Genomic DNA, 14,924 nt, shown 5'->3' with positions numbered 1-14,924 from the left:
CCTGAGGATCAGTCAGTCTTTACATATCATACCACGTGGTTTCCCTTGGTAAAAATATTTCCTTAGGGCTAAAGAATATATTGTTTTCTTCTTCAGAGCCAATGATTTTCAGATGTTAAGAAACACACATTAGCTATTGTTAACCTTCTACATATCAGGTTTAGATGAGTGGAACTACATGTTCTAACACAGTATTTGTCAAAGTAAAAACCAAATCCCCAAATAGTATTTTTTTCGAATAAAAGCCAGTGTTTGAGCCTAAACATTGCTTGTAGGTTCTGAATAAATTGCTGTTTTGGGATACAAATACAAAAACCCTTTCCCCACAGTGTCCCTATGCCTCTGTGCAAGCCCCCAACCCTTCTAAAAAAGGGGTAATAAAAAACTTTTGACACTTACCTAATTCCAGCAGCACGGTCCCAAGGCATTGGTTTGGGCTCTATCTACCCCAATGTTATGGCGATACGGGAACTTATTGCCCATGCGGGCAAGTGCTGCATGCACGTTAGGGCCTTCCCCATAGGGAATTTTCTAAATGCTGGGCAATCTTGAGAATGTATTTGTATTCCTAACACTGTAGTTTTTTTGTTTTTTATTAAAGCTCACCTCTTTTCCATCCCAAAGACCAAGCTCTCCCCTCAGTCCTATCCTGTTTGATTGACATCACTCCTCCTCACTGGAAGGGGAGGGCGGACTGAGGAGGGTCTTGCAGCAGCATGCTACCAATTTTGCACAGAATTGATATTAACCAGCCTGGAACACTTCTTCCCAATGACACTTGCAGAGGTGTTATTTCTAGAATGTGCAGTGGTTTAAAGCGCAACACTGCATACATGCACTATGATCACGTCTAATCACTGAAGTGGTTATGGTGCTTGGAGTTACCCTTTAACCATCAGGTGGAGATAAGGCTAGCAAAACCAAAACAAAAAAAAGTTTGCTTTGGAGAAGAGAATGCATGCAATGTGGAAAGTAAAGGGTTACTTTTTGTATTTACTCAGTGCAGGGGAGATGATAGAATCATTGCTCTGTGTGAAGTAAAGGGTTAAGCTTTGTATTTACACGTGCTGGGGAGATGATGGAATCATCACAACACTGTGTAGATACAAAACGTAACCCTCTACATCCCACAGAGCAATGATTCCATCATCACAACACTGTGTAGATACAAAGCTTAACCCTTTACTTCCCACAGAGAAATTATGCCATCACCTCCCCAGCACTGTGTAGATACAAAGCTTAACCCTGTGGGGAGTAAAGGGTTAAGCCTTGTATCTACACAGTGCTGGGGAGATGATGGAATCATTGCTCTGTGAGGATTAAAGGGTAAAACTTTGTATCTACACAGTGCTGGGGAGATTATGGAATCATTGCTCTGTGAGGATTAAAGGGTAAAACTTTGTATTTACACAGTGCTGGGGAGATGAGGGAATCATTGCTCTGTGGGGAGTAAAGGGTTAAGCTTTGTATCTACACAGTGCTGGGGAGATGATGGAATAATTTCTCTGTGGGAAGTAAAGGGTTAAGCTTTATATCTACACAGTGTTGTGATGATGGAATCATTGCTCTGTGGGAAGTAAAGGGTAAAACTTTGTATTTACACCGTGCTGGGGAGATGAGGGAATCATTGCTCTGTGGGGAGTAAAGGGTTAAGATTTGTATTTACACAGTGCTGAGGAGACCAGGAATCATTGCTCTGTGGGAAGTAATGGGTTAAGCTTTGTATCTAGCGTAGGGGAGATGATGGAATCATTGCTCTGTGGGAAGTAAAGGGTTAAGCTTTATATTTACACTGTGCTGGTGAGATGATGGAATTATTGCTCTGTGGGAAGTAATGGGTTAAGCTTTGTATTTACACAGTGCTGGTGAGATGATGGAATCATTGCTCTGTGGGAAGTAATGGGTTAAGCTTTGTATTTACACAGTGTTGGGGAGACCAGGAATCATTGCTCTGTGGGAAGTAAAGGGTTAAGCTTTGTATTTACACAGTGCTGGGGAGATGATGGAATCATTGCTCTGTGGGGAGTAAAGGGTTAAGCTTTGTATTTACACAGTGTTGGGGAGATGATGGAATCATTGCTCTGTGGGAAGTAAAGGGTTAAGTTTTGTATTTACACAGTGTTGGGGAGCTGATGGAATCATTGCTCTGTGGGAAGTAAAGGGTTAAGTTTTGTATTTACACAGTGTCGGGGAGATTATGGAATCATTGCTCTGTGGGAAGTAAAGGGTTAAGTTTTGTATTTACACAGTGCTAGGGATATGAAGGAATCATTGCTCTGTGGGAAGTAAAGGGTTAATCTTTGTATTTACACAGTGCTGGGGAGATGATGGAATCATTGCTCTGTGGGAAGTAAAGGGTTAAGCTTTGTATTTACACAGTGATGGGGAGATGATGGAATCATTGCTCTGTGGGAAGTAAAGGGTTAAGCTTTGTATTTACACAGTGCTGGGGATATGATGGAATCATTGCTCTGTGGGGAGTAAAGGGTTACGTTTTGTATCTACACAGTGTTGGGGAGATGATGGAATCATTGCTCTGTGGGGAGTAAAGGGTTAATCTTTCTATTTACACAGTGTTGGGGAGATGATGGAATCATTGCTCTGTGGGAAGTAAAGGGTTAAGTTTTGTATTGACACAGTGTTGGGGAGATGATGGAATCATTGCTCTGTGGGAAGTAAAGGGTTACGTTTTGTATTTACACAGTGTTGGGGAGATGATTCCATCATTGCTCTGTGGGAAGTAAAGGGTTACGTTTTGTATTTACACAGTGCTAGGGATATGAAGGAATCATTGCTCTGTGGGAGGTAAAGGGTTAATCTTTGTATTTACACAGTGCTGGGGAGATGATGGAATCATTGCTCTGTGGGAAGTAAAGGGTTAAGCTTTGTATTTACACAGTGCTGGGGAGATGATGGAATCATTGCTCTGTGGGAAGTAAAGGGTTAAGCTTTGTATCTACACAGTGTTGGGGAGATGATGGAATCATTGCTCTGTGGGGAGTAAAGGGTTAAGCTTTGTATTTACACAGTGTTGGGGAGATGATGGAATCATTGCTCTGTGGGAAGTAATGGGTTAAGCTTTGTATTTACACAGTGCTGGGGAGATGATGGAATCATTGCTCTGTGGGAAGTAAAGGGTTAAGTTTTGTATTTACACAGTGCTGGGGAGATGATGGAATCATTGCTCTGTGGGGAGTAAGGGGTTACGTTTTGTATCTACACAGTGTTGGGGACATGGCAAAACAGACTCCGTAGGTCAGAGCTCTGTGAGGCTGAAATAAGTTGACGTGACGCAAAAAAACTACATCTCCCGGCACCCTTTGGAAGCAGTGTATTGGCTAGTGGACGTGACGTCATGTGTTTTGGATCTGCAGGAGTCATGTGTTCCCTGCTCTTTGTTTTCAAGGAGACAAGATTCGGCAATCATAAGTTTATGACTTGTCTGCTCCTGGGGGGGGAAGACATCTGAAACTTGAAACTGATCTAGTTCACCTGCAATACTGTATTCCTTTATTCCACTACTCATGTGAAAGCCATTATTTGCTGACATTCAGGTGAGTATTGACTTTTTATAAATGTAGATAACTATATTTATTCATATTACTTTATTTATTATTCAAACTTGAGTAAACCTATGGGAGTGTTTGAGGCAGGGGTAATGGTGGTGGGTGTAATGTGTATGACACATTGTCACAATGCAGAGTGTTTAATTTTACTTTTAATTTTTATTATTTCAAACTTTTACTTTTAATTTTTATTATTTCAAATGTTCAAAAATCACGTATTAACTAAACAGTGAACAGTTTTAGACTAAAAATGGCAATTTCTTCTGTTCATTCTCTGTGTATGTTACCATGACACATGAAAACCAAGACTATGGTCCATATTGCTTTGTACTGAAATCTTATGTTATACATTGGGGATATTCACTAAACAGCAAATTGGGCTGAATTTAGGCTGAAATAGTCAAGCTTTGAATGTGTTGATTATGTCTAAATGATACAATTCAGCTTTCAGTCCACTGCAATGTGGTGTTTAATGAATCAACCTCACAGTCCTCTATCAAGTCAATATCAGAATCATACTTTGTGTGTTAACATGCTTCTGCCACAAAGTGTGACGTGTAATCTTTACTTTCTTTGTGTTACCTTTTGTGCTTGAAGAAGGACATGCCAAGCAAAGCTATGTAAATAATGAAACAGAGAAACCCCTGACTGCTTGTTTTCTTTACCAATCTGTTCTTTACTAACTTTGATATGAAAATATTGGTAAAGCACTAACTGAATCCCTATGCCCTATGCCATTGTTATTTAACTTAATTGCACTATAGCAGTTACATGCTGTCTTATGATACTTTTTTTTAACCCCTTAAGGACCAAACTTCTGGAATAAAAGGGAATAATGACATGTCACACATGTCATGTGTCCTTAAGGGGTTAAAGACTGCAGAGTATCACGGAACTGTAGTCCACAGAAACTTTTATTATTATTATTATTATTATTTATAAAGCTCCAACAAGTTCTGCAGCGCTATACAATGGGTGGACTAACAGACAAGTATTTGTAACCAGAAGAGTTAGACGCACAGGAACAGAGGGGTTGAGGGCCTTGCTCAAAGAGCTTACATTCTAGCAGTTAATCATCACGCGTAAGAAATCCACTGCACCTATAAGGAAGGAGCTAATGGCTAATGGCCTGTGCTATTCTATATGGGATCACTCTTTACCATCCGTAAGGGATCTTCTTTTAACCATCAATTGGAGATCTCCCTTTTTTTTTTTTTTTAACCATGCATGCTAATGATAGTCCATAGATTTATATGTTGATGAGGTTTGTTTTGTCTATTTTTCTGCTTATAAAAGAGTTAAAAGGGAAGTGTAGACTGAGTATAGGGAAGATGCTTGGCTCTCAAAACCCTGGATTATTTTTCAAGCAGGTTGCAGCAATGCATATCAAAAGTTTGTGAAACAACTTGTTTGTTCAGCAAGTGAAACCTGATTGACTGAGACAATCAATTATTAGATTTTTATTTTATTTTTTTAATCCGTTGGGTGATTTCATCACAATGTTTTTTGAATAGCTGAAGTTTGAGACAAATTTGGCCTCTTTCACCTGCAGATAAATAGATAAGGAAACAGCTGCTTTTAGCAAGGCAGAGATTGCCCAATGACCCAATCACGTGAGCCGGCTTCCAGTGTTTGTTTACATTGTATCTTGGCCTTTGGTTGCATCACAGAGGAGGGTAGGATGTCATGATTCTGGTAAAAGCTATTTATTGTCCTCCAGCCTGAGGCTTAGTGCAACAATCATAATAAAAGATATGCGTAGTAAGCCAGCATTACACCTTTGTTTTTAGTATGACATTTACATTTTTATATTTTTTTTTTTTTTGCCATTTGTATAGGTTACACTGACTGTAGGTGAGCTAGTTAATATCATACTTTCCAATGCTTTGTTTAACTGTATAAATGCTGAATTCATTTCATAATTCACATATGAACTGATGGTAATCTCAATACATTACAACTTCCCAACAGTGAACTTTAATTGTATCCTAGGTGACGCCTTTAATTCATTATGCAGTAACGGAAGAGATGTATATTGGAGTATTAACACATGATTTAAAGATCTATTTACAAAGACTTGTGCTTTCCAGGCAGCGCTAACTTGCCAAATGTGTCCCATCAGTGCTTTCTGTTTCACCCAACCTCCCTGACAACAAATTGAGACTTTTATTTTGTTTTGATGCCGTGTGTGTACAGTGGATACAATGTGTGTGTGTGTGTGGAAAGTGTATGCAGTGTGTGTAATGGATGCGGTGTCTGTGTTGTGGATTCATTGTTGGAGAAGGGCTGTGGGGATGGGGGTAAGCAGTTTTTTTTATTGATAGTAAAGTTTATTCGCCACTTTGCTTGTCTCTTACATGTGGTCATTAGTTTCCCTGGTGGCACAGCATGCTTGCTTTTCCACCTCAGGCTGGCAGGCAGTAAATCCCCCTCCTCTCTGGTGAGCCCAGCATGCATTGCGTGCAGTGCGGTGAGTTGCCATTGGTCACGAGAGGACACTGTTGGGGTTTAGTGTCCTGGGCCCCCTCTTCATCAAAGAAGATATCAAGGCATGCATATATAGCAGCAGCTCACTCTCTCTCACATTCAGGGTATAGGACTATACTGGCAGTACCCCCATGATGGTGGCTCTGTTTATGAAATCGTCACATTGGCTGTGTTGGAAATTCACTGAAATTCCAACACAGTCATAAGATATATACTAAAATATGGAATATAGAGACTACTTTGTCTAAGTACATTTCAAATGCTTGACAAAACTTAACAAACGGCTACCACTATTATAAAGCTGTATTCCTAACATTATAGTTGTCTTCTGATTTCAACCCTCTTCTTCACTCCATCCCCCTGAGGCAGTCAAAGCATTAAATAACCCTTGAATTCACTCACCTTAATCCAGTACCTCCCTTCACACTGGCTTCCTCTCTGCTGTCAGTGCTGAGGGGGAAACTAGTGTTGCATGTTAAAACTGCAATGATTTATAGTGTTGGGTTTTGGAGATAAGGACAGTGCCCCTAGACCACTTCAATTAAACAAAATGGTCTGGGTGCCTATAGTGTCCCTTTAAGTTTTGTCGTTTTCTCATTCCATCATTAGTGATAGCTCTTTGGAAAAGGCATTGTCTATGAAGGATCCTATAGTCTCGCTGGACTCTCCATAGACCTTAGTTTTGTACATTTGCACGTGCACGAGAGTAAAACACTAACATAGGCTTCTGGCAGATGGAGTGCCAGGAGCTTAAGAGGACTATAAGGAAGACCATGATGGCAGCCAAGAGGCACAAACTCAGGTAAGTAATTCTCACTTTCTGCTGCACCCCTCGGTCACCGGACACACAGCAGAGCAGTCACCGTTTGATGAGGATGGTATCAGAGCCACTTTAAGTCTTTTACAATTCATAATTTCATGTTTACTGAATAACCTTAACCCCTTAAGGACACATGACATGTGTGACATGTCATGATTCCCTTTTATTCCAGAAGTTTGGTCCTTAAGGGGTTAAAAGTGGTTTTTTTTTTTTGGTTTTTTTTCTTTTCTTGTTTTTTTTTTGGATTTGGAGCAATACACAATACACTATCAACCACCACATGACACAATTTACATCAGTGGCACATAACATATATATACTGTGTGTCCTCTTTTACTTTTATGTTCCAAATAGTAAAATAATCAATACTGTTTGTAGATTTTAGAAAGTAACTGTTTTTTTTTGTATGCAATGTGAAATAATAACAGCAAAGGTTAGAATGTGTATCTGAAGACTGTTTTCATTGTTGATCTCTTATTTTTCCAGTAATCAAATGAAAATCTTGATTGCAAACCCCCTAGGATAGTAACACATTGCACAATTCCTGTCAGCAGTCCATAACAGGAAGATTAGTGGTGTATGTTTTGGGACCGTGGATTGCATCCACAACCATGTTAGCATGAAACAGCTACATGTCTAAACTTTGGCCCTCATACTATCTTCTGTTGTTTACTACAGCTCTGTTGGGCTTTTTTTTTTTTTTTTTCCTGTTAATCTCTTTACTAAGAGGAAATTGTTTTGGCCGTTTTAAACGTTGGTGTGCGTGGCTTGCATTTTAAAACCAGGCAAAACTGGTGAAACTGAGGGGGGTTAAAAGATACACCCGAAAGCATTCTTTTGGAAGCATGCACTTGATATAACCAATAAGCAGCCTTGCAGTTGTTTTGGAAATCTAATTCACACGGTTGGCAAAGCATCATGGTATATGTAGTTTCATTGCAGCTGCCGGCCTCTGCCTTGTAGCTTCAGTGAACCACATCTAGTAAAACGTTCTTTAAAAACACTAACAATAAAAGCACTGTATAGTGCCTTTTTAATAATGCTTTTCTAAAATGTGATCTCTGTTTTCAGATAAGTACACTGCAGTCATGTCTAATGATGGGATAATAGTAAAGTAAGCCATATGGCGTATTGTTTTGTGTTTAAAAAAAAAAATGCCCTCACACCTGTTCTCATCTTTACCGTTCATGTTTAACCCATTAAAGTCACAAACCTATTGGATGTCACTCTAGAATATATTTGGACAACACACATGGTGTACATTGAATTATTGATATTACAAATTTTCTGCAGATTCTACAGGTGTCTTCCAGCAGTAACTTGTGTTTTGTTTTTTACATTTTTTTTTTTCTTTTTCTTCTGTTTATACATCTGTTACTGGCTATAAATCAAAACCTCAAAAACTGACCTCACTGCAACGTGTGTTTTTATGGTTACCTGTATATATTTGCATTTTCTTACGAGCTAGGCTGAGCTCGCATGCGATCGTTTAGGAGGTGGATTAACGTTCTGCTTTCCAGAAGGCCAGGTGTTCACTAAGGTCATAGATAGAATGGCTCTATCTGGGGTTTCTGCTTCCAGAACTTATGTTTTATTTTTATTTTTTGTTAGTTTAACCCCTTAAGGACACATGACATGTGTGACATTTCATGATTCCCTTTTATTCCAGAAGTTTGGTCCTTAAGGGGTTAATGTCTTTTACTTCCTTTCTTTGTGTCTCAGGCTTGGTGCCAACACCGTTTGGCCGTAGGCTATTTAAAGAAAGCGTTTTGCTGTTTTCTTTTTTTTTTCTTCTTCTTTGTGACGTGAGCCTTCTCCTGACTGTGTTTTGCATTCTTACTTCGTAACTCTTAACTCAACTTTCACAGAATTGGAAAGAACAATTTGCTTTTTCAACTTTTGGCCAAGAAGGAAGCGGGCTTCTAAAAATGCTGCCTCGTCACAATGTTGTTTTATTTCTAGATGTTTACAAGATGCTTTTTTTTTTTTCTTCTCCGTATTATCTTAAAGGCACATTGCAGTGCGCTTAACCAACAACTGTGAAGCTCTAAGCCAAACAAACCTGGAGTACTTGCTTTCTTCTTTTAATAACGTGCCTTATGAAATCACAGCTTTGTTAGAACAGAACGATTCATAGATTTGTATTTACTTTCTGTATAATTTGATTCCCTCACCCTTCCCTTTGCGGAATATTCAGAGTATTTGAGGACAGACTTAGCTCAGATCCTCAGACTCCTCCCAGCATGATCCAGACAAGTAAGACCCGTGATGACACGTTGGCCTGCTTCAGATGAGGATTAGGCATCGTCTTTTTGTTTCCAGGGAGCCATGTTGAAGCCGTTTATTTATTTATTTATTTAAACCTGTTTTTCATTTTAATTTGAGTACAACGTGTTATCACAAATCACTAACAGAATTTATGCAAATAAAATATTATGTTTCGGTTCTGTTGCTGTGTGTTTGTAATCCAATGAAGAGCTTGGAACCTTAATAACGCACATTAATATCAGTTTGAATGCTGTGGTTATTTTCTTTTCTTTAACAAAGGTGTTTCTGTTGGTTCTAAAGAAATAATCAACATCAGTTAGTGCCTCAGGGTTAGGAGTGGGATGAAGATGATCAAGGCAATTTTATAGACACCTGGTGTGTTAAAGTCTTTCTAATCAAGTTTACACTGTACAAAATGTAGGTAATTTGAATGTCTCTCCTATATGAGACAGAAATCTGAATGCATCCAGTAATTGTAAATTAATGTTATAGAGCAGGGGTAGGCAACCTTCTCCACATCAGATATTGTGGACTACATCTCCAATAATGCTCTTACAGCCATAACGATGGCAAAGCATCAAGGAAGATGTAGTCCACATCTGTAGTGCGTACGATTGCCTATTCCTGTGTATTGAGGGTTCAGTGAGATAAGCCCAGTCGTTGAGTAGGATATTAGTGGGATTTTTGGACAAACCTGGTTTTCCTAATCAGGAATACAAAATTGTGCTTGTCTGAATGACAACCGGGGACGAGGAGCTCCATGTTCCAATTAAAAGCTCATTATCCTGGTAGAAATTGAAACTGTGGGACTTCACTATTAACTGTGCGTCACAAAAAAAAAAAAAAAAAGAAGAGGTCCTGTCAGTGCGCAATGCAGGACCTTTAACATCTGCACACTTGTTCTGAGGATGCTTTAAAGTCACTAGTTCAGTTGTTTCCAACCCAATTCTCAAGACATGCCAGTATTCCAGAACTTGGGTATTTCATAATTCTGTGGAGATAGTGAGAAAACCTGGATCATCGTTGTGCTTTGAGGACCGGTTGGAAAATACTGCTCTAGGGTTTGAAGTATAGAATGGCATTTAGTAGTATGCACTAAAGTGGGACTTATGGGGAATTGACAATAGGAGTGCAAATTGTAGGGTAAAGCCCCAAATATTTTCCAATTTGGCTAATTTTTCAAATTGCTATTTTATACTAAAATATGTTACTCCCTTGTAAATTCGCCACAATTTTTGGTTTAGTGAATAATTTACATTTGTTTACTGTATTGTGTATTTTCATGCATAAGAAAGTATTCTATGGGTTCTTCTTATGGTCCCTGTGCCCTATTTCCCTGAAATGCCAAATTTCCTGTCATATCGCTTCTCACCCCAACCTTCCTTTGACTTTTCTCTTGTTTTCTGTTTTCCCATTAACCCTACAGTGTGAAGTTGTAAAGGTGATCTGTTTATACCTATGTATGGCTTGGCTATATAACCTCATAAAATCTTCAAACCCGGTTACCCTATAGATATAACTGTAGTTTTTTATGCACTGGAATAATTGACAATAGCAAAGAGGAAATCTGATGTCCCTCACGGCTGGAAAACGGTGAATCTACCCTTGTTTACCCTCCTCTACAATACCTGTTCTGCATCAGGTATTGTAAATATTACTTAGGAGTTGCTGCAGGGTGTTTTGTGAAATGGTTTGACAGAACAAAGATGTGTTCTATAACTAGCAGTTGGCTTTCGTGCTGTTAAATAGGCTTATGAGCAAAACAAAGGTTGCCTTCAAAAATAAACATACAAGTTTAAAACAACATGACGAAACTCGTACAGGGCTATTCACTAAGGTGAGAATTCAAGGTGAACTTCAAAGTGAATTTCTAATTAAGGGTCAGAATGGAAAAGATCACAATGTTGACTATGATTTCAGTTTGGCTACTCTGGCCTTCAATTTGAAATTCACTTTAAATTCACCTTGAATACTCACTGTAGCGAAAAGGCCTGAAGGTCATGCAACAGCTACTCTGGGTGCTAGCATTGAGTCACCTTCTGAATACCGAGCACGTCTGGGTGCTAGCATTGAGTCGCCTTCTGAATAAGGAGCACGTCTGGGTGCTAGCATTGAGTCACCTTCTGAATACCGAGCACATCTGGGAGCTAGCATTGAGTCACCTTCTGAATACCGAGCACGTCTGGGTGCTAGCATTGAGTCACCTTCTGAATACCGAGCACGTCTGGGTGCTAGCATTGAGTCACCTTCTGAATACCGAGCACATCTGGGAGCTAGCATTGAGTCGCCTTCTGAATACCGAGCACGTCTGGGTGCTATCATTGAGTCGCCTTCTGAATACCGAGCACGTCTGGGTGCTAGCATTGAGTCGCCTTCTGAATACCGAGCACGTCTGGGTGCTAGCATTGAGCCGCCTTCTGAATACCGAGCACGTCTGGGTGCTAGCATTGAGCCGCCTTCTGAATACCGAGCACGTCTGGGTGCTAGCATTGAGTCGCCTTCTGAATACCGAGCACGTCTGGGTGCTAGCATTGAGTCGCCTTCTGAATACCGAACACGTCTGGGTGCTAGCATTGAGTCGCCTTCTGAATACCGAGCACGTCTGGGTGCTAGCATTGAGTCGCCTTCTGAATACCGAGCACGTCTGGGTGCTAGCATTGGGTCGCCTTCTGAATACCGAGCACGTCTGGGTGCTAGCATTGAGTCGCCTTGTGAATACCGAGCACGTCTGGGTGCTAGCATTGGGTCGCCTTGTGAATACCGAGCACGTCTGGGTGCTAGCATTGGGTCGCCTTGTGAATACCGAGCACGTCTGGGTGCTAGCATTGGGTCACCTTCTGAATACCGAGCACGTCTGGGTGCTAGCATTGAGTCGCCTTCTGAATACCGAGCACGTCTGGGTGCTAGCATTGAGTCGCCTTCTGATTACCGAGTTCTCTTTCACACCTGTTGGGAATACATTTTTGATTATTTTTACTGAGTATACTAAATTTTCATTGAAATATGCATGCCTGGAAACAGATGAATGAGACAAACCCAGATGTTTAGAATAGACTACTTGCCCACTGGATGTAGTTATATAAAAAAAAAAATAAAAAAAACGATGCCAGGAAATTGAGCCCAGGCAAATTATGTCATGGGTCCTCACTCCCGCTTGTGTGAATTCTAAGGGCTGTTTGAATGCATTTTCTTGTTCTAAAAGTTGATTGATTTGTCTATCACACCATCCACTAAGTGCGCAGGGGCTGCATGTCTTTCTAGCACTGCGAGGGTTGAAGAAAAAGCTGGCAGCAGCAATTTCAACCTCCACTGGGGTGGGAGAGATCAACAGTGAGTTCCTCTCTCTCCTCCTGGATGCACAGGGATACTTGAAGTTCTATAAGTGTTAATCACAGTGAATGTAGTATTATGTTGGGCCCCTACACAATGCTTACGTATGCTCGCTGGATTACAGCCGGCCTGGGAGGGTTGCAAATAAGGACTATTTAAATGAGCACACCTGAAGGACTCGTGTATGTGCTGAAATGCCCTGTATTTAATTCCCAGGACAACTCAAACGTGTTTAAACATGTGCTCAACCTGCACTTTGACCCAGTCACCGCAACACAGAGCAATTCTGGTGATTGAGAGGACTGTTTTCACATTGAAAACAATATAATGACCTTGGTAAATTATATATATATATATATATATATATATATATATATATATATATATATATATATATATATATATATATATATATATATATATATATAAAAATTCAATGATGAAAGTCTGAACCTTCAGAGTGAAACGTTGATTTTTATACTTGGAAAATTAAAAGTAAATTTTTATTGAAGAGACCTTGGAGTGCTATCTACTTTCTACTTATATATGTACTCTCGCTTGCCCTTTAATCGTCCTGTGGTCAAAAGCTTATTTGTACAATGCAGAATATGTCAATATTTTTATTTGGTTTTACACAAATGATAAATTGTATGTACTCACAACAGAATATTTACTATATGTGGGAAATTTAGATGGACTGCTTATGTTTGCTGTCATGTTAGACTCTTCAATCCTAAAACTAACCTAAGTTTAGTGTAGTTTAAACCGAAAATATATTCTTTCACATAGGTAGAATTCTGTCTTCTGTCAGTTTGTCTTTTGTTAGTATTCACAGCAGCTGTCTACCCCCACAGAAAAAAAAAAGTTGTGGTAAAAAATTTGACATTTTTCTTTTGGCCTATAGGAGGCGCACCAATGAGTAAATCGTGAGTATACACCAGGTAGACAGGCCAGCCTGACTCTGACCTGCATACACACATTCATCACCTGAATGTCCTGAATGCAGCATGAACTGAGCAAGCAAGTATAACTTTGCACTGTGCTTTCTGTGCACTTGCTATCTGTGTCTGCAGATGCAGGACTCCCAAGAGTAAGCCCAGGATGGCAAGACAGGGCTCCAATAATTTGCCTGTCCTATCAGAACGTGTTTCCCCTCAAAGATCGGCAATCATCTGAACTTTTCCTCTCTCGGGATCCCGGAGTCTGAAATAGCTGCTCAGCAAGGTTAGTAAACTTGCTGTCACACTCAGCTTATAGATTGAAACTTCACTGCAGCACTGTGACAATGAACATTTAGGGTTACGGTGAGAGTGAAAATTAGGATTGGGATCTAATTTAGCCTCTCTCAATTCTTATTCTAACCCTAACCCTAGAAGTAAGGTTAAAATGAACCCTAGACACAGAGGCGGCTCTAGACTTTGCGAGGCCTTAGGCGAAAGTCAAACATGAGGCCCCCCACTTACACCATTAGTGAAACAAAAATAGGGGTTGCCTTGTGTGTCCATAAGGAGCTGTACCTATATTGCAGGGCGAGCTTGCAGCTTTGGATACATGATGTAATCTCTGTATTCATCTTCAGAGGCTTGCATTGCCGCAGCTTCCTATGCCGCTGCTTTGTGAGCACTGACTGTAGATATGACATAATTTGCTAATCATTTATACACGATTGCTGGGTATGGTTGTATAGCCTGGCAGTCGTGTATACATAAGTGCCAGTGTGAAGGGGTCATTTGAAAAATGAACATTTTTGGTTCGGCTTTTTAAAAAAATTTTTTTCTAAATAAGAAAGTTACAGATGAGAATACAATGTCATAGACATTTCCCCACATATTCTAAATTCCTTAACATGTATATTATTGTATTGTGTATGTATGTATGTACGTATGTATGGGGGTGACAGGGAACTTAGTGAGGGGGTGACAGGGAACTTAGTGAGGGGGTGACAGGGAACTTAGTGAGGGGGTGACAGGGAACTTAGTGAGGGGGTGACAGGGAACTTAGTGAGGGGGTGACAGGGGGCTTGGTGAGGGGGTGACAGGGGGCTTGGTGAGGGGGTGACAGGGGGCTTAGTGAGGAGGTGACAGGGGGCTTAGTGAGGGGTGACAGGGGACTTAATGAGGGGGTGTGAGGGGGTGACAGGGGGCGACAGGGGGCTTAGTGAGGAGGTGACAGGGGGCTTAGTGAGGGGTGACAGGGGACTTAATGAGGGGGTGTGAGGGGGTGACAGGGGACTTAGTGAGGGGGTGACAGGGGGCTTAGTGAGGAGGTGACAGGGGGCTTAGTGAGGAGGTGACAGGGGGCTTAGTGAGGAGGTGACAGGGGGCTTAGTGAGGAGGTGACAGGGGGCTTAGTGAGGAGGTGACAGGGGGCTTAGTGAGGGGTGACAGGGGACTTAATGAGGGGGTGTGAGGGGGTAACAGGGGGCTTAGTGAGGGGTGACAGGGGCCTTAGTG

The 14,924-nt window shown here is 40.6% G+C and overlaps 1 protein-coding gene across 1 annotated transcript in view; it reads left to right on the top strand.

Annotated features, from left to right (window-relative positions):
• The first annotated feature begins 3,376 nt into the window (after positions 1 to 3,376).
• The window catches only part of KLHL24 (kelch like family member 24), a 37,671-nt gene continuing 26,123 nt past the window's right edge, over positions 3,377 to 14,924 (top strand). Inside the window, exon 1 of the mRNA XM_063440956.1 lies at positions 3,377 to 3,554. The gene's annotated coding sequence lies outside the window, so the exon portion shown is untranslated. The remainder of the gene's footprint in view (positions 3,555 to 14,924) is intronic.

This window comes from Pelobates fuscus, chromosome 2 (genome assembly GCF_036172605.1).
Source record: "Pelobates fuscus isolate aPelFus1 chromosome 2, aPelFus1.pri, whole genome shotgun sequence".
Classification (NCBI taxonomy): Eukaryota; Metazoa; Chordata; class Amphibia; order Anura; family Pelobatidae; genus Pelobates; species Pelobates fuscus.
Note: the sequence above shows the minus strand (reverse complement) of the source record. Positions and strands in the feature narration are given on the sequence as shown.